The 21,285-nt window shown below is 42.5% G+C and overlaps 1 protein-coding gene across 14 annotated transcripts in view; it reads right to left on the reverse strand.

Annotated features, from left to right (window-relative positions):
- Positions 1 to 21,285, reverse strand: part of NRXN1 (neurexin 1) — a 1,901,072-nt gene that overhangs the window by 818,586 nt on the left and 1,061,201 nt on the right. The gene's annotated exons all lie outside the window — the stretch shown is intronic.

Consider the following 21,285-nt stretch of genomic DNA (forward strand, 5'->3'; position numbering starts at 1 on the left):
GCATGGGTTGTAAACTTCTTGATTATGTTGTGCATGTGGAAAAAGGAACATCATGATCTCTGGAGATGGACATGTAATCTTGATATTGTTGATATTTTTTAACAATTTTGGTTCTCAAGTCCTCAGACAGTTCTCTTCTCCTCTTTCTATTCTCCATGCTTAATGTGGCATACACAGACACACAATGCAAAGATTGAGTCAACTTCTCCCCATTTTATCTGGTTTGGGGTGTCATTTCCATATTGCCCACACCTGTTACTTTCCGCAGGTGAGTTTGAACGAGCATCACATACTTGAAATAAAGTTGTTTACCCACAATTTTAGAAATGTACCAACATTTTTTCTGGCCCATTTTTGGGGTTTTGTGTGAAATTATGTCCAATTTACCTTTTTTTCTCTGTTTTTATATTGTGTTGTTCCAATATACACAAAGGAAATAAACATGTGTATAACAAAACATTTGTAATTGCAATAACTTTCTGGGAGAAATACTTCATTTTCTGGACCAATTTCAGGGGTGCCAACACAACAACCCATTAAATACAAGGATTGCATTTGTGAAGATACAGCTTATAATCTTAATCAGCCAGATGATTAAATTTGTTAAGCCAAGAGAAATACACTATTATCTTTGCGTTGACTTGTAAATGTATGTGTATTTCTTTGGCTGGTCAAGAAGGTCATAATATTTGTATAAAACTGAATGTTAACTTTTCTTCAATTGGAAACAATGATGTTACTATGCTAATGACACATTATACTAAGCTAGTTAGATGTTTATTTACAAGAGCCTCCTCCTATACCAACTATGTAAATAGATGTCCTGTGAGTAATGCTCTCCCTAACCCGTTACCTGTGAATGTGTACTTGAAAGGACAACGGTAACTATTTTAAGGGACATGTGCTTCTGTAGCAATCAGATTTGAAATAGAGATTGGAAAGAGACTTTACAAGGAGAAGCAAAAGATCAGACTCTCACAGACCATCTTCTTGGAAGCATGGCTTTAACCAAAGAGACACAGATTTGGATTCTACATGATTCCGGCCTAAGGGTATATGGCCCTAAGTGGAAAGATACAGTCTGCTCTATTGACCATCAGAGAGTCCATGGATACATTTTGGGGAGACCGGGTTGGGACGATGAAGTCACCTGGTCTCATGGATATGTTGTTTGTGGTTTTCAGGTGGGACTCTCCAGTCACTTGGAACCCATGGAGACAATCGGAGAAGCCAGATTGGGACCAGCCAGTCATCTGGCCCCGCGAAAACTCTCGGAGAGGCCAGGGTGGGACCCTCAGGTCCCCTGGCCTTGTACCTCGATGGACTTCTAGCTTCCTAAGCTTGCCGCTACCTTCTCTCTGTGGGGGTCTGCCAGAAGAGGGGGGGCCAGCTGTTCTATCCCAGGCGGGTGGAGCGGAAGGGTGAGACTGTGTAATGTTGTACCATCTTGGGTATTTGCTGGGACTGTTCTATCTGTTTGTTGCCTGTTATGTGGTTCAATAAAGTATTGCCACGCTGTTTGACCCTCACCCTGTGTTATTTTAGTAGTGTTCTTTCCATGGAAGACCCTGGGTCTTCACAGCATTCATACCATTTAATTTGGTTCTGGTGCCTTAAAATCCTTTTTTTTTAATAAAGAGCCCCAGTAATTTTTTTTTCTTCAAATCTCATTACACAATGATTAGACTTCTTTGGTCCTTCCCGAAGTTACTGTGCAGCATTATTAATAATGCATGATTATTTAATGGCATTAAGATCTATACTTAGAGTTCATCCAAACTGGATATTGGACTTGTTTGTTTTTACAAAGCTCTTAGTTGTCTATGTATAGGTACAAGTTATTTTAGATCTAAGAGACGGATAAAACATGAAGGTGGAAATACTATATAAAGTGTCTGTTATAATGTAACTTTCCAGAGATGTATTCTGTCCTTGTGGTTTTATATTACTCTTATTTTGTCTATTTGTTTGATACACTGGAAAATACTTATCATAAAGACATGAGAGGCTTATGGGCGACTCAACTTCAGGATTGCCAAACACCACATATGATAATACACACTTTTCCAACTTTTCATCCTGGTCTGGAACACATTTTAAGAAACTAACTGCATGTAAAGTCTACCTTCAGCCAAGATGTTGTATATTCACACTAAAGCCTCAATCAGACGTCAGTTTTTCTCGCATACGATTATTTTATTCAGACTCTGATCAGAGGAGTGTGGTTCAAGTGTCATTGCATTTCTCGTACGTGAAGAAAATAAATACCTTTCTCCACCTTCTACTATGTGGGAGTATGTGAAAATCGGACCACACTTGGATGACATCCGAGTGTGGTCCTGATTTTTTCACGCACCCATAGACTTGCATTGCTGATTTTAAGCTGACATTCGCATCAAAATGAAACATGTCTCTGTCATTGAGCTGAAAAATCTCTCTTCCCCTCTCTCTTCTCCCTCCGGAACTCCAAACATTGCAACGGGCTACCGGGAGAAGTCAGTGTTCGGCATTCAGCACCGGACACCAACTGTCTGGTACGAACCCTGAACTTAAAGTTCGGGTTCTCTCATCTCTACCCATAGACCTTCACAAGTACTAGAGCTATCCGTGAAAACCACGTCTAGCACTCGTACAAGAACATCAAACATCTGAATGAGGCCATAATGAGAGATCTGGGTTGCTAACAGGAAGGGTGTAACTTGAAAATCCAGAAAATCCACACATACTACGAGATATTTCATAGGGGACTGGATGTGTTTCCACTAAAGTTAATTTATGAATCAAGTAAAATATTTTTTAGTACAATAATCACCGGCCCATAAACTCTCCGGTTACTCCTTGGGAGGAAAATATCACACCTAAAAGACTAAGTTGTCAAAGAACTGGTGTAAAAAGCATTGAAAAGCTCAAAAAATAATTGAGCAAATATATTACGACTTTGTGAATTTTCATGCAATTTTCCCCCAGCTCCAACAAAGTCGGTGGAGATTAAGTGTGACGGGCATGACGAGGCGTGGTGACACCCACTCATCAAATTCATGACAAGCATTGGCGTACCGTAGACCACAAATCATACTCCAGTTCAGTATGAGGATATAATCATATGGAAGATACAAATATCCACTAAGAGACACTAGGGAAGTAAATATTAATTAGGCATCATTCAGATGTCCATTTTCATGTGAATATTCTGTGACTTTTTATGGATAGAAAATGTAACCAATATAGTCTGTAGGGCTGTTCACCTATCATTTTTTTTGTCTGTGAAAAACTTAATGAGATCCATGTCTGTTTTTTCGATCAGCACGAATGAAAAGGTCCAATAAAAGTCTATGGGTCCATGAAAAACACCTACAGCATCTGTGTGCCATCCATGCTCTGTGTGTACATTGCAAAGTATAGAAGAAGCTTAATAATTTATTCATTTATTTATCCATCCATGAAAAACACTGATGACACACAGATGGTAAAAATTGACTCACTGATGGCACACTGATGGAAAACACTGATAGAAAACACTGATGGAATACACTGATGGAAAACACTGATGGCACACTAATGGAAAATACTGATAGAAAACACTGATGGAATACACTGATGGAAAACACTGATGGAACACTGATGGAAAATACTGATGGGACACTGATGGAAAACACTGATGGAAAACACTGATGGGACACACTGATGGAAAACACCGATGGAAAACACTAATGGAAAACACCGATAGAAAACACTGATGGAAAACACTGATAGAAAACACTGATGGAACACTGATGGAAAACACTGATGGAACACACTGATGGAAAACACTGATGGAAAACACCGATGGAAAACACTGATGGAAAACACTGATAGAAAACACTGATGACACACAGATGGTAGAAATTGACTCACTGATGGCACACTAATGGAAAACAATGATAGAAAACACTGATGGAACACTGATGGAAAACACTGATGGAATACACTGATGGAAAACACCGATGGAAAACACTGATGGAATACACTGATGGCACACTGATGGAAAACACTGATGGCACACTAATGGAAAACACTGATAGAAAACACTGATGGAACACTGATGGAAAACACTGATGGCAAACACTGATGGAAAACACTGATGGCACACTGATGGAAAATACTGATGGAACACACTGATGGAAAACACTGAAGGAAAACACTGATGGAAAACACTGATGGGAAACACTGATGGGAAACACTGATGGCACACTGATGGAAAATACTGGTGGAAAACACTGATGGAACACACTGATGGGAAACACTGATGGAAAACACTGATGGAAAACACTGATGGCACACTGATGGAAAATACTGATGGAAAACACTGATGGAACACACTGATTGGAAACACTGATGGGAAACACTGATGGAAAATACTGATGGAAAACACTGATGGAAAACACTGATGGGAAACACTGATGGAAAACACTGATGGAAAACACTGATGGCACACTGATGGAAAATTCTGAAGGAAAACACTGATGGAACACACTGATGGGAAACACTGATGGGAAACACTGATGGAAAACACTGATGGAAAATACTAATGGAAAACACTGATGGAAAACACTGATAGAACACATTGATGGAACACACCGATGACACTGGTAGCATTATTTCATTTACGCATTTAAACACGGATGGGTAAATGAGACCTAAAATAGTTTTAAACAATTTTTTTCCTGTTGCTATATCTATTATTATGTGCAAGTAGAAAGTTCTTTTAGTATTTGGATATGTGCAATGAGAGGAAACGCTACTGAAGGCACCTGGATCAGCCATTAGTCCAATATTAGGCCATTATTGGTATTGCATGGTGGAAGAACGTCTGTAAACCGGCCATCTATAGAAGGATAAGGCAGGAGTCACTGCCCCAATAGCCCCCTACACAAGTGTACATAACATACAGATCAACATTATTCTACGTGGCCTATGAATGTCACAGGCTGAGATGTAAAATCAAGCAAAAATCAATTTAAATGCAAAGGACAAAATAATAAGTAAAACCTTACAAGCAATATTAAAACGCCTCATAAGGGCCACCTGCCGGCTGTAAGAATAGTCGTGATTTTCTGTGACACAGTTTCGTGTTCTCCTAGGACCGCTCTTTAAATAACATGGCGCTAGTTACCAGAAACAGAACTACAAAAGCCTCCATTCAATGGGAAAGAAAATGTCCTGTCCCTCATCTAGACAGGACTAACAAAGGTCTATTCAAACCCGGCAGAAAGTATCACCTGGTGCACGTGTGTCCTGCTGGAAGCACATACGCTTCTAATCTGCTGTTATTAGTAGTCAGTACCAGCGCTGGGAAAATGCGCAAATGCAAAAATTAAATGCATCTCATAAGATGTAAAGGAATGAACACTGAGCGCTGGCAGAACAACTCGAGCTTAAATTAGAAAGCATGCCGGCCAGGTAGAGCGAAAAACCCTGTAGACAGTCTATATTCTAATGATCCCCCGGTGCACATCAGCAGCCCGGCCAGAGGAGGCGAAGAAAAGCAACTTACAAACTGCACGGCTTGTTTTATTCCAAAGCTGGTAAAAAAATATGCAATCATTGTTTTAAAGTGTATCTATCAGTTTATTTTCTTTCTTATTAACTATGCCCCCTCACACACTCTGTTTATCGGTGACGATCCAGGTCCCCAAGATCACCATCAATCACTCACAAATTAGTTGGAGACATTTTGTTTTTTACTCAAATGAATATATTTGGAGCTAAAAATGATTTTTGTAATTGGGTTTCATTAAAAATTTTGAACCGTTTGTTTTTTACAGGTTCTTTGTGTCATCTTTAATGCGGTCTGTGGTCATAAATCAGCGGAGAGAAAGCTCAGAAAAGGACACGGAGAGTTATAAACTCCATGTCAGACCATCGTAACGAGCTCGCCGACAGACACTCAGTTAACTCATTCTGCAATCAGCAATTAAACAGTGCAACACAGAGGGTAAAGAAAGCAGAAAATGCAGAATTTTTAATGAAACCCAATTGGAAAAAATGATTTTTAGCCCAAAATTCGTGCATTTCAGTAAGAAAAAAAAAAGGTGTCCCAACCCCTTTGAAGTGCATTGGGCATGAGGCTGAAGTGTACAGCTCCATATTGCATGCACAGAGTGGTGTATGGTCTCGCTAGAAAGTCTATGGATCCGTCCATGTACAGACTCATAGGTTTTCTATTCAGTTTGCTTAGGCTTATACAAGAGTAGAGATGAGCAAACCCGAACTTAAAAGTTCTGGGTTTGTACTGGAAATTTAGTGTCCGATGTTAAACGCCGAACTCCCGGACGTCCGTTGCAATGTTTGGAGTTCTGGGGGAAGTCAATAGAGAGAAATATTTTTTCCAGATCAAAAGTTCTAATCTCCATTGCTTTCAATGGGGTTTGGGTTCTGGTTCAAGTTCAGATACAGTTCTTGTACCTGAACCGAACTTTGAAATAAAATTTGGGTCGGGTACCAGAACCCGAACTTCCACGGGTCCACTCATCCCTACACAAGAGCAGGGTGCTGCTCATCCAGATGTTAGCGCAATGTTTTGGTCTCAGGATTATGACCCCTATCAATTGGCGGCATGTTTAGGTATGTAAAGCAAATTGAAAGAATAAAGAGGTCCATTGCATTACTTAAAGAGTACCCATTAGAGATGAGCGAATCAATACGAAGGCCTCTGGTCCAGTGGCCACGTCAGTATTCTGCAGCTGCCGGATGGGAGCCCTGCAAGCTGCTTCCGATCTGACGGGATCCCCGGCGCCTCTTCTGATTGGTACATCTGATGATGCACGCATGACGTCGAGCCTACTAATCAGAACATGCCTCCTTATTCTATCAAAGTACAACTTTACTGACTGACCCAATGAGCCAAACACAATATAAAGGCTCGTGCACACAACTGATTTTATCGGACGGGTGCTATTCATGGTTTACCTATGATATTCTATGGGCCTGTGCACATGTCCTAGCTTCTCCTCGGACCGAGGTCCGCGGAAAAAAAATCGGACACATGTCTTATTTTGATCCGAATGTCGGACAGATCATGGCCATGCAAGTCTATGGGTCCACGGAAAAAATCGGACCACACTCATTTTCATGGACTGACAGAATGGAGAGGGTGGAGAATTTTTTTTCTCTCTCCACGTCTGAGAAAAACTGATAGCACTCAGATCACACTCTGATCAAAGTCTGATCAGAATAATCGGACCATTTTAATAAACGGTCATGGGACCCTACCCCTAGGCCACATTCACACGTTCAGTATTTGGTCAGTATTTTACATCAGTATTTGTAAGACAAAACCAGGTGAGGAACAATCAGAGGAAAAGTATAATAGAAACACTTCACCACTTCTGTATTTATCACCCACTCCTGGTTTTGGCTTACAAATACTGATGTGAAATACTGACCAAATACTGAACGTGTGAACGTGGCCTAAGAAGCCCTTACATTCAGTTTTCTGGGATCAGCAGGTTGAGGTTGCACAGCAGTTAGCACACTTAGTCCTCAATTCATTAAAACAAGTGTTTCATACACCAATCTTAATGAGGGCCGAGCGAGAATAAGATGCACCAAATTCATTAAGAGGCTGAATGAGTGGTAAGCGCCTCGCCAGGAATATTACTCTATTCATTCAGAAACTCCGCCAGTTTTGAAGAACTTGACTGGCGGGTGTAGCCACACTCTACCCCATCTCCTCCACAACTCTTGTCTTTTTTAGTGTTGGGCAGAAAATGGATAAAGTTGAAAAATGTTTGTGGATCATTGTGTTGCGCAAAAATGTATCAACTTTTCAAAGTGTTTCAAAGAAGTGACAAGAACTTTTTTTTCCCCCATTTTTCAAAACCTGAAGAGGAAACAATCCACTCAAAAGACTGAACACGTGAATAATAGCAAAGTGGTTTTACAATAGAAATGAATAGAAAGAGTATTTTAATATTTTTTTAGTGATTTTTGGAGTGGACCCACTCTGAAAAACTCCTTAAAAGCTTGGTGTGCACAAAGGGGTATACCCTCTAGTTGAGGATAAGGAACCACCTTAGCTGATACTTGCTAATAGACAAGAATTTCTAGGATTAGAAAATTAGTTATTAATTTTTTTAGGGTCTCAGTTATCATAAATCCCTGTTTCTTTATGGGCATTTACATAGGATCATTCTATATGGAGCATTCAATGGCTTTTTTTCTTTCAAGGCGCTGGATCTGGTGATAAGGGCAGGTGCAGATGACCGTATCTTCGGTCCGAGTGTGACCCGACAGAAAATCGAATCACACTCAGACCAAATTTATACAACGAGGCCATACACATCAGTGGTCCAAGGGAAAAAATTGCAGCATGCCCGATTTGCCTTCAGTAATCGGATGGCACTCACCCACCCATGTCTATAGGTCTGAGGAATATATTGGGTTGCACTCGGATGATATTAGAGTGCTGTCTGATTTTCATGTATAGACTGAAAAGAGAGGATGCAGAAACTTTTTTTTTTTTTAATTCTTCACAACTGAGAAAAACGGATCCAATTCTTATCAAACTCTGATCAGAGTTAGATCAGTATAATCGAACCGTTTTTCTCGGATGGAGTCCATACGCTTGTCTGCACCTGCCCTAACTCTTTAATCGACCGCCATAGTTACTAAAAGTGACTAATCCTATTTTTACATAATATAGCGACATAGTCTTATGATGTGGGTAGAGATGAGTGAACTCAAACTTGAAAGTTTCGGGTTGGTACCGGACACCTAATGTGCGGTGCTGAACTCCGAACATGGACTTCTACCAGGAGTCCATTTTAGACACTTTTGCAGCCCCTAGCCCTTGCTATGACCATTTTACAGCCATTTTACAGTATCGAGGCTCGGGCACCCCATTGACTTCTATCGGGCTCAAGTTCAGGTAGAGTTCTGGTACCTAAACCAAACTTTGGACAAAAGTTCGCTTGAGCCCGACAAACCCGAACATCCACGGGTCCGCTCATCCCTAGATGTGAGTAAAGATATATTTATCAATAGATCTTCACTAGTGACGAGCGAGTATGTTCTGTTAACCCTTTCGGCAAACATGCTAATACATGTGAGGAATGCCTAAGAAATAGGCATTCCTCACATGTATTAAAGCTGTCAAACAGTCGCAAATCATGCACACGGAGTGACTCAAACATAACACCCGAGCACGATGAAGATACTCGGCGAGCACTCGAGCATGCTTGTAAATCTTGAGTAACGAGCATGTTCGCTCATCACTAATCTTCACTTAAAATGTTCTATATTTCTTCCGACACGCTCTAGATTAGAGGAGTGAGCATGTGCTTCACGTCTAAGTATTTATAGCTGGTGATAATAGATCTTAGGAGAACTTTGGGTAGATCATATTTAATTCATCCGAGCTCAAGATGCTTAAGGGAAAGAGGACTTCATTAATTAGTCTTCCACCTGGTGGTGACAAAATCAATGCGACTGAAGTCATTAGGAACACTTTTTTTATTGCAATAGCAGTCAATTAATGTAATTGAGTTCAGGGGTTATTTGGTCGCTCAGTGAAGCCTCAGATAATACTGACCAGTTCAATCGAAATCTTAATTTAAGTGAAATAACACATACAGCAGAGACGTTTGTGAGGTTTTTTTTAGCTCTAGTTACATCGTGCACTGGACATTTATTACCTCCCGTAGCGCTATAATCAAAGCATTATTAATATTTTCTATCGGGGACTATGACTTTAAAGCAGATTTGTCATCTAACTGCACTATGCAGTTTTTTAATATTAAAAAAATGAAATATAGGGTCATTAAGTTAATAGACCTTAATGAAGAACAGAAGAGTCTACTGTGTATAAGAGGAAAATGCTCCCTGCCCATCCGCTGCCACCTCCCTGCCTTTATAGCAATGATTGTACATGCAAAACTGGTGCGAATGGTGGAAGGTGCTGGGAAGAGACGGGAGGAGAATATTTTTGTGGGTAAAATGCTATCAAATTGTTCTATCATGGTGCTTGTAACAAAGCAGCTTATACCCAGCAAATACTGATGCTTGTATTACACTCCTGACCTTATATAAAGATATAGCAAGAGCAAATATTTAAAGGGGTTGTCTGGTCTTAAACTACAAGTCTATAGTCACTCTGTTTGACTACAGACTTGTGACTCCTTACATCAAGCGCACTGCACGCTGTGAGGATTCTCCGGTGCCAGTGTCAAGAGAAGGCGGTCAAGTGACTGTAAGTATGTGATATGCATACTCCCGGCCACATTCCAACTAGACTGTTTCCGCGCCCAACTAGTCAGAGTGTGGCCGGGAGTATGTATATTACATATTTATAGTCATATGATCGCCCGCTCCCAGTCCCGGCACCGGGGACTTCTTACAGCGCGCAGACGAAAAAAGAGGAAGCAACTATGGAGGTTATCTTCTGGTCTTCCAAGATGGCACTTTAGTTACCTGAAAAAATACTTGAAAAAATTGTTACTTGTTCACACAATGTATTGCAATTTTCTGAAAATATTGAAAAAACAGGATGTAAAGGAAAAAAAAGCATCATAATGCACTGTGTGATAAACAAGTTTCTGTTGTTGTTACCTAATCTCATCAAATCCAAGCCATTACATTCTAGAAAGCTATCGGTCATCATATGGAATACAAACTGTACAGGCACAATGATAAACTCCACAATGGGAAGATGGGGAGCTGATAAAATATGGCATTAAAAAATAGCCATAGTGAAAGGAAGCAACAAAAGGAAAAAAAAGGGGGGGAGGAAGGAGGGCGGCAGAATGGGGGGGGGGGAATCTACATATATATAGAGATAGAAGGGATTGAAAAGAAGGGGGAACAAAAATGAGAGAGGAAAAGGTAGGAGGACACCAAACTGAGAGATACTGATGTGATGTCTATGTTGAGAGAATAGGGCAGACGCCAAACAGGTAGGGAGGCAGTTGTTTGTCATCGGGCCTCCCTTGCTCACTGGCCACATTGATGGTTCACCTCTTATTGAGACCCTATTCAAGCATCTGCATATAAAGAAGACCTTGCACTGGATTTTTTAAATTCAAGCTGAGTAGCTCCTCCAATTGTCACAGCTCCACTGATTCTGGAACAGTTTTTATTTTTCTTCTGTGTCCCTCAGTTCCAAAGTTATGACCCCGAGTAATAATGGTGTAAATTTTCCCTTTAACCAACTAGGCGTACACCACAGAATTTCTCTGTGGGTGTGGCTTTGTTTTGATTGGCAAAATCAAAGGAGAAAAAAGCAACTGTCCACAGAGTAATTCTGTGGTCTACGCCCAATTGGTTGTAGGGAAACTGTGCACCGTTATCGGGGAGCATAATGCTGGAACTGAGAGGCACAGAAGAAAAAGAAAAATTGTTCCAGAATCAGTGAAGAAGTGGCAAATAGAGGAGGAACTTAGATTGAATATAAAAATAAAGTGAAATGTCCCCTTTAAGAGTGCCTATCTTGATAAAGTACTCCTCCCATCAAAATTTTTATCCTCTTAATATATTGATGTCATCATATTATACAGCACTGTGTACTGACAATTGCTCATTTTGCCTTTCTACCAGCTAATTCTTCTCTTTTCTCTGATCTATGTAGTAATAGGAAGTCTCTTTTCCCTGCATTATCATTTCCCGCTTCAACTCCTGACCGAGCTGCTCCCTCCTACCCCCTGCCAGGGACTTTTGCAGGGACTCATGACTTGTGCAGAGAAAATTGACCTCCTGTTTCTACATAGAGCTTAGAAGGATTCAGCTAGTCAGTTTTTAATCATGTGATCTCATAGACCTAATGGAAAAGAGAAAAAATAACTAGGTAGAAAGGCAAAATGAGCAATTGTAAGTGATGTATAATATGATGACATCAATATATTAAGAGGATAACAACTTTGATGGGAGAAGGAGGAGTGCTTCTTTAAAGGAGAGAGAAACAGAGCAGGGGGAGATAGAAGGACAGCATGAATGAGGAAGGAAAGGAAGAGAGAAGGGAGTGAGAGGGGGAGGGAGAGGAAAAGAAAGGGAAATAGAGGAAGAGGAGGGAGAAAGAGACAGAGAGGGAGAGGGGAGGTGGAGGGAGAGGGGAGGTGGAGGGAGAGAGAGGGAGAGGAAGAAAGAGGGAGAGTAAGAGAGGGAGAAGGAGAGAGAGGGGGAGAGAGAGGGAGAAAGAGGGAGAGGAATAGAGGAAGAGGGAGGGAGAAAGAGACAGAGAGGGGGAGGTGGAGCGAGAGAGAGGGTAAGGAAGAGAGAGGAACAAAGAGGGAGAGGAAGAGAGGGAGAAGGAGAGGGAGAGAGATAGAGGGAGAAGGAGAGAGATGGAGAGAGAGAGGAAGGGAGGGAGAGGCAGAGGAAGAGAACAGAAGAGAGAGGGAGAGGAAGAGGGAGAGAGAGGAAGAAAGAGGGAGAGGAATAGAGGAAGAGGAGGGAGAAAGAGACAGAGAGGGAGAGGGGAGGTGGAGGGAGAGGAAGAAAGAGGGGGAGTAAGAGAAGGAGAAGGACAGAGAGGGGGAGAGAGAGGGACAAAGAGGGAGAGGAATAGAGGAAGAGGGAGGGAGAAAGAGACAGAGAGGGGGAGGTGGAGCGAGAGAGAGGGTAAGGAAGAGAGAGCAACAAAGAGGGAGAGGAAGAGAGGGAGAAGGAGAGGGAGGGAGAGAGATAGAGGGAGAAGGAGAGAGAGGGAGAGAGGGGAAGAGAGGGAGAGGCAGAGGATGAGAACAGGAGAGAGAGGGAGAAGAAGAGGGAGGGAGAGACAGAGAGGGGGAGGTGGAGAGAGAGAGGAAGAGAGGGAGAGGCAGAGGAAGGGAACAGAAGAGAGAGGTAGAGGAAGAGGGGGTAAGAGGGAGAGACACGGAAAAAGATGATAATAATATGGAGAGAGTAGGGAGGTGATGTTACATGATAATACAGGCAGACATGCTGATACATGTTTCCCGTCTTCTGGTGACATATTGTGCTGTACAGTGAGGCTTCGTTCCCATATGTCAGGGGCTTGTTTTCCAAATTGATAAGTGTTTGTTACAGCCATTGTTGCAATGTGTCAGCCGGCACAGTACTCGGATTCTTATTACCTACATTAGAGCTTTATAATTAATATCCTAAGTTAGGCGGCAGCGTTATGAAATAGGCTCCTGACAGCTGTAGTGCTGAACAAGGGCTTTTTCTTTAGTGCCGGCTGGAGATACTGCATAATGTATCTTGCTATGTAGCAAAATCTTCCCAGCACCTTACATATAGCGACAGCCATAATCCTGGACCAAAACTCACTTGTCCAATATCTGGCCATATGTTTTCATAGGACCTTCAAAACCCTTAATGACTGAGCCTTCACATCACTAAGCCTCACATGAAATCACTTGGAGATGACATGTTTGTTGCTCGTAATTTTATTTTTAGAATTTCAAGTATAATTCAATATGACACTGTAAGATTGCCATCTAGTGGTGGAAAGCAGGAATAGTGAATGTTTTCTGCAACACATGCCTTTGTATTAGGGAGAATAAATTAAAATATTATAGAACTTTTTTTTACAATCTTATAAATTATTTGAAACAGTGAATGACCATCCCAGTCCTAATAGTGCAGGATAGAAGTTGCAGTAGCACTCACAGGATGGCCCCATATATGTCAATAGGGGTTCTATCTGCAAAAAAAAGTGCATCCTACTCAACTATTGGCTTTCTATTTGAGATACTTAATTATCAGTTCTGAATTATGCTCATTTCCATACATTGTACAGCCCTAATTATAAGCAGACGGGTGTAGCCATTTTTTTTAGACTTTGAGAAAACCTCGCCTTTCTCTGACTTCTGAAAAGAGCTCCAAGTGTTGTTGATGTTGGAATGATGTCGCCATCTGCTGGACGATTGGTGTATTGCTACTGATACCGCAGCTTCCAGTGAAAAACAGTAGAGTTTATTTTTAATGATCAGATCCCAATAAAGCAACAGTTCAGGTTCTTAGACCAGGGGTCAGACTAAAGCTATGTTCACATGTTTATTTCAGCGTTTTTTGCTGCAGATTTTTATGCAAATTTTCAGCTGCGTTTTTCAGTACCAGCAAAGTCTGAGAAACCAGAATTCTCTGTTTACACATCATCTTTTTTTATTGCGTGTTTTGTGCCTTGGTTGGGTTTTTGGATAATACAGCATGTCACTTCTTTCAGTGTTTTTTCACCCATAGGAAGTAATGGATGGTGAAAAAAAACGCATCAAAAAATGCACCAAAGTTTGCATCAGCGTTTTTTCAGCGTTTTTGATGGCAAAATAAAACGCTGTAAAAACGATGAAAAAACGCAGCAAAACCTGTGTTTTTGACGCAGCTGATTTCCTGCCAGAGATTAGGTTTTGCTGCAGATTTGTGATGCTGAAAAACACAACATGTGTGAACATAGCCTAAGACTTGCATCAATAACGCTACGTTCCCATTATGAGGTTTTGGTGAGTTTTTGACGTTACAGATTTTTTGCACCTACACCCATTAAGTAAAATAGGTCACTTGCAGCGTAAAAAAACTCACCAAAAACTCACCGTGGGCACATACAATGGCAGTGGCAGTACACTTTTGTGAAACTGGCCTAAGCCCTCATTCAGACATGTCGTGTCCCCGTCTACCCCTACACTTGTAAAGCGCCATGGAACCTAATGGTGCTATATAAATATTTAATAATAATAATAATAATTATATGGGGTTCTTGTAGGGTTTTTTTTGTCGTTTTGATCGGAGTCTCACAAACACACAAATCTATGTTTTTTTGGAAAATTACAGTCTTTTTGTGCTTTGTCCTTTTTTAACATTGTAACAGGCAGGAGAAGCATTGCAAATTTTTTATTTTTGCTTTGTTTTGTCATACCAGAAAATCACTGATGGTAAAAATGAACACACTGACCAAAGACTGATGAGACTCTGATCCAGCACTCTGATGATAACCTGTCTGGTTTTTGTTTTCATTTACAAAAAAAAAAACCGGACATCTGAAAAAAAAAGCCCTAGATAAGCTTTAAAGGGGTATTCCCATCTCCAAGATCGCATCCCAATATGTAGTAGATGTAATAATAATAATATTAGCAAATACCTCCAATTATAAATGTAGTGTAGTTCTTCTGATTAGCTGTGTGCAGGCATTGCAGTAGTTTAGGTATCCAGGGTTATGACCACTAAGAGCTAACTAACTATCATTATACGAGTCGTCATAACCATGGATACCTAAGCTACTGCACAAGGGGTAAGTGACATAGATAATCAGAAGAACTATACTACATTTCTAATCGGAGGTATTTGCTAATATTATTATTATTACACCTACTACATATTGAACTAGAATCTTGGAGATGGGAAATCTCTTTTAACAATACAGGTAGATAGTTCTGAAGCAGATTAATCTGTTGCCATCTTTGGCTTCAGGCTTTATTTAGAGGATAATTTGTGTTATCATCAGAATTTCACTGTAATGTCTATATAAAACATGATGAAGTGTGAATTTCCAGATGTACCGTCCCCCGCCCCACTCCCGCCTGACTGCGGGCCATTCAATTAACAGCAAATCCAATTTCTAAATGAGCACAACATTGGTAATTTCACTTTTTAATTACTGAAACTTCCCAGCATTTCTTTTATAACTCTTTGTGTTGTGGATTATTCAGTAGAAAGTTGAAGATTTTGACACTGATTTGTTTAAGCTCAGTCGACAATTTTCCCAATTAATCTAGTAATTATTTTCTTATTATTAATTTAAACATTTTTGCATTTAAAAATGGAGCTCAGATTTCATCTGACAAGTGGCAGCTCATCTGTGCCGGATTATCAGACTCCATTGCAGTTAAGTCTCATTCAGATGTCTGATCCACATGTGCGAGAAAAACGGACCGATTGTTTTGATCAGTGTCCAGTCCAAATGTTATCCGTTTTCTCATGCATGGAGAAAAAAAGTTAGCCGCCCTTCTTCATTCTGTCAGTCTTTGAAAATCGGACTGCACTCGTGGTCCAATTTTTTTTCACTGACCCATAGACTTGCATTGATGATTCTGATTCGACCCTCGGATCAAAATTGGTCATGTCTCTGTGACGCAAGGTGTGGGAAAGACTTAGTGCAACACAAAGGGAAGAGGGAAAGGGAGCCCAGACTCCAGGGAAAGGGGGAAGTGGAGACCTCCTAGGCTGATCTAAAATCACCCTGCCTCCACTAACATCCCTATATTGCTCTTCACCAATAGCCACATGCGAACCTTGCCCTGTCTTTCCCTGGCATTGGGCCCTGTCTAGGGAAGGGAGGGGGATGAGCGCTAGGCGATCCCCACTGACTACTAAAGATAACAAGGGGGAACAAACAAGGGAAGATAGCTTAGCTTTTAGTCGACTTCAGAGAGATGAACTCCCGTCCTCATAGCTCCTAGCTCCAGAGAGAAAGAAGTAATGCACTTGCTCTGAGCCTTCACAAGGGGTAATGTGAGTATTGCCGGCACGCCCCTCCCCTCTTCCCTTAGCACACAGCAAGTATTTATACACCCAGGCCAGGGTGTTAATTGGCCAGAGGAAGGTAGTCGCTGGGTCCTAGAGAGACAGCCTTTAAAAAGGTGTCTGTAATGCCAAATGTAGAGATCTCCTGCAACCAACTGCAGGGCGACTGTTTGTCAATTCTGACACACCCGTGACAGTCCCCATTTGACCCGAGGGGAAAAAACTGGGCATGTGAATAGCCCTGTAGAATTTCATAGATACAAGTGCTGTCCATGAAAAATAAGTACAGCTTGTACAGATAAACTGATGTCTGATAAACTATCTGATAAACAAGTACAGATAAACTGATGTCTGAATGAGCTCCAAAGAAGACCTGTCACTATGGATGAGCGGACACGTGGAAGTTCGGGTTCTGGTACCCGACCTGAACTTTATTCCAAAGTTTGGTTCGGGTACCAGAACTGTACTCGTACTTGATCCAAAACCTGAGCCTCATTGAAAACAATGGGGACTCGAACTTTTGAGCTGGAAAAAAAATGTCTCTCTATGTCTGTCTCTCTTTCTTTCCCTCGGAACTAAGATACCAAGTCCGCGTGGTAGTATTTTTCTTCACAGATACCACACGTACCCATTATAACGTATGGTGCCATGCACATGTCCATTTTTTTTTTCCGGCAGCACGGATGGCAAGGGCCAATACAAGACTATGGGTCCGTGAAAAACACGTACAGCACATGGATGGCATCAGTCTACTATCCATGTGCTGTAAGTGCTAAACATGCAAAGTATAGGAGAAGCTTTGTCATTTATTTCTTTCTTTATTCATGCCGGAAAAACACTGATGACCACACTGATGGTAAAAACAGACACACGGATGACACCCTGATGGAAAACACTGATTACACCTTTCAAATCTACGGGTGCGTGGAAAAAATTGGACTGCACTCAGATGGCATCCTACTGCAGTCCGATCTTAAAAAACTGACAACATATAGAAGGTGGGGAAACTTTTTTTTTCCTCCACTTTCAAGAAATTGGATCCCACTCTGATCAGAGTATGATTAGGATAATCAGACTGATTTTCTGGGATGAGAGAATCTATGGTCTTGAGACCCCAGCCTCAGAGTGATTCTAGGGGGTCCAATTAATTATTATATTTCTGGGAGTAATAACAGAGGATTGGCATAAAGCACAGTTCTAAGAATGGATTTTATGGGAAATATATGTATTTACTATGACAAACTGACCAGGAAAACCAAAAATAGCTTCTAGTTAAAATCGACTTAATTTTATCCTCCCTCCGTTGCATTTTTCCCCTGTAATCTCTCTTACATACATCTATGCAAGTTCTGTCATTTTCCCTGTAATATGAAGTCGTTATCACAAGTGAGGTTCAGCTCCATTTCATATTTTCCTAAATTGCACTTAAATTGCTTAAAATCCTTGAAACAAAATTGAAGACGGAAAGAACGATAAGGAGGAAATGATGGAAACGGCTTCTTCTAGGAAAGGTGGAAAAGTTCACATCAAATCTACGACTGTCTAATGGCATCTGAACGTTTGAGCAGCGGATTCAGATCCGAGGATTCAGATCCGAGGATTCAGGTCTGCCAATAAAGTGCAGTCGCCGCTCTATGATGGACACAATATTCTTATCTACTTGGCGTTTGGATTTCTCAGGCTTTGCAAAATCTCTGCTTGCTGATAATACTCAGAAATCTTCTTTATTGAATGTCCAAGGGTGAAGGTCACATAAACAGTGAAGATCGAATCTGACGAAATTCGGCAGGAAAACTCAGTTTGCAATAAATTATGTGCAAATTAAATCAGGGGTTAAAAAAGTGTGATATTCACCTCTCCTCAACCGTCCCCTCACCTCTCCTCAGCCGTCCCCGCACCTCTCCTCAACCGTCCCCTCACCTCTCCTCAGCCGTCCCTGCACCTCTCCTCAGCCGTACCCGCACCTTTCCTCAGCCGTCCCCGCACCTTTCATCAGCCGTCCCCGCACCTCTCCTCAGCCGTCCCCGCACCTCTCCTCAGCCGTCCCCGCAACTTTCCTCAGCCGTCCCCGCACCTCTCCTCAGCCGTCCCCGCACCTCTCCTCAGCCGTCCCTGCACCTCTCCTCAGCCGTCCCCGCACCTCTTCTCAGCCATCCCCGCACCTCTCCTCAGCCGTCCCCGCACCTCTTCCGCCACCGCCGTTCCTTTGATCATCTCCTCTGTCTTCTCTCTTCTATCTTATTCTCTTCCTGGAGTTCTGGCATTACTGTTATTCACTCGACCCCATTGACGCCCATCACTGACAACGGGGGTCATCTTTAACCCCTTTCATGATGGATTGAGCCAAACCATAAAATAGACCCATATGCAACAATGAGGTCTACAAATCAGAAGAGGCGACAGGTAGGAGGCGCCCGTCCGGTGGCCATGGACTATTGATGTGGCCGCTAGACCTAGGTCTTGCAAATGTTCTTTGCTCATCTCTATGCCGCACACTTCTGTTTTCCCTCCTTCTCTTTAACCCTTTCAAAACTGACACTCAGTTGAAGCAATTTCAGTACAGACTAACATTTTCTGATGATGTGCGCCTGTTGGGATAATTTTCGTGTTGATTTCCTGAGGATTCTCATAATCCTCTCCATGGTGACTTTAACAACAATGGAGATAAAACCATAACTTTTTTTTTCTGCATCAGCCACAGATGTGTTATGTCCCTTCACACCAACCCATGTACTCGGCTTTCGCTAGAACGGGAAGGTCTGAAAATTACCGAACAAATCAGGCGTCCGCCACAGAGAATTATCTGACCGGCAGGGATGGATACGACGGCCCTAACTAATTTCTTACACTGTTTTGGTAAAATGAAAGCTGAGCTCTGAAAATGACAGCAAATCTCCCGAAATGTTTGATAAAGGCCAGCAGATTCATTACTGCCCAAATCAGCTCTTCCCCAAATAGATGTTTATTATGCTCTGAGGTCTCCCCAGTCCCCTAAGTAAAATAAATTGAGGGCCAGGAAGGGGTTAAAAAATATTGAAAAAAAAAATTATACTCACCTGTCAGAGATCCGTCCCTCATCTGTCCTTCTGCAGTAGCTCCTCTCCCTGTTCTTTGCTAGCTCCCTCCAATCTCTTTGATCTTCCGATGCTGAATAAGCTTCACTTACCCTTATCTAGTCATATATGTGTGTTGCACCCACATGGCCGAGTGAGACCTCATCCACGATGGAAGATCTGGATCGAATTCTGAAGAGACTGGAGGGAGCCAGAGGAGAACCAGACCGGAAGCTGCACCAGCAGGACAGGTAAGGAAAAGTTTAGGACAGGTGAAGAGCAACCTAAGACAGATGAGAAGTGTCCTAGCACAGGTGAAGGGCAAGGCTAAAACAGGTGAGGAGTGGCTAAGGACAGGTAAGGAGCAGGCCTACGACAGGTAAGATGTGGCCTTGGTGTGGCCAGGAGTGAATTCGCCAAGCACAAGTGAGGTTTGTGACAGGTGAAGAGCAGGCTAGGACATGTAAGGAGCAGGTCCAGGACAGGTGAGAAGCAGGCTAGGACAGGTAAGGAGCAGGTCCACAATAGGTGAAGAGCAGGTTAGGAAAGGTGAGGAGAAACCTAGGATAGGTGAGGAGCATGCCTAGGACAAGTGAGGAGCGGCCAAGGACAGATGAGTAATGGCATAGGACAGACAAGGAGCAGGTCTAGGACACGTGAGGAACAGGCCTAGGACAGATGAGGAGCAGGTCAAGGATAGGTGAGGTGCAGGTCTAGGACAGGTGAGGAGCGGCCAAGGACAGATGAGTAATGGCATAGGACAGACAAGGAGCAGGTCTAGGACACGTGAGGAACAGGCCTAGAACAGGAGAGGAGCAGGTCTAGGATAGGTGAGGAGCAGGTCTAGGACAGGTGAGGAGCAGGTCTAGGATAGGTGAGGAGCAGGTCTAGGACAGGTGAGGGGCAGGTCTAGGATAGGTGAGGAGCAGGTCTAGGATAAGTGTGGAGCAAGTCTAGGATAGGTGAGGAGCAGGTCTATGATAGGTGAGGAGCAGATCTAGGATAAGTGAGGAGCAGGTCTAGGACAGGTGAGCAGCAGGTCTAGGATAAGTGAAGAGCAGGTTTAGGACAGGAAAGGAGCAGGTCTAGGATAGGTGAGGAGCAGGTCTAGGATAGGTGAGGTGCAGGTCTAGGAAACGTGAGGAGCAGGTCTAGGATAAGTGAAGAGCAGGTTTAGGACAGGAAAGGAGCAGGTCTAGGATAGGTGAGGAGCAGGTCTAGGATAGGTGAGGAGCAGGTCTAGGAAAAGAGAGGAGCAGGTTTAGGACAAGTGAGGAGCAGGTCTAGGATAGGTGAGGAGCAGGTCTAGGATAAGTGAGGAGCAGGTCTAGGATAAGTGAGGAGCGGGTCTAGGATAAGTGAGGAGTAGGCCTCGGACAGGTGAGGAGCAGGTCTAGGATAGGTGAGGAGCAGGTCTAGGACAGGTGAGGGGCAGGTCTAGGACAGGTGAGGAGCAGGTCTAGGATAGGTGAGAAGCAGGTCTAGGACAGGTGAGGAGCAGGTCTTGGATAGGTGAGGAGCAGGTCTAGGATAAGTGAGGAGCAAGTCTAGGATAGGTGAGGAGCAGGACCAGGATAGGAGAGGAGCTGATCTAGGATAAGTGAGAAGCAGGTCTAGGACTGGTGAGCAGCAGGTCTAGGATAAGTGAAGAGCAAGTTTAGGACAGGTGAGGAGCAGGTCTAGGATAGGGGAGGAGCAGGTCTAGGATAGGTGAGGAGCAGGTCTAGGAAAAGTGAGGAGCAGGTCTAGGACAAGTGAGGAGCAGGTCTAGGATAGGTGA

This window comes from Phyllobates terribilis, unplaced genomic scaffold, assembly GCF_046119375.1.
Source record: "Phyllobates terribilis strain yellow unplaced genomic scaffold, ASM4611937v1 Scaffold_3__8_contigs__length_932513732, whole genome shotgun sequence".
NCBI lineage: Eukaryota > Metazoa > Chordata > Amphibia > Anura > Dendrobatidae > Phyllobates > Phyllobates terribilis.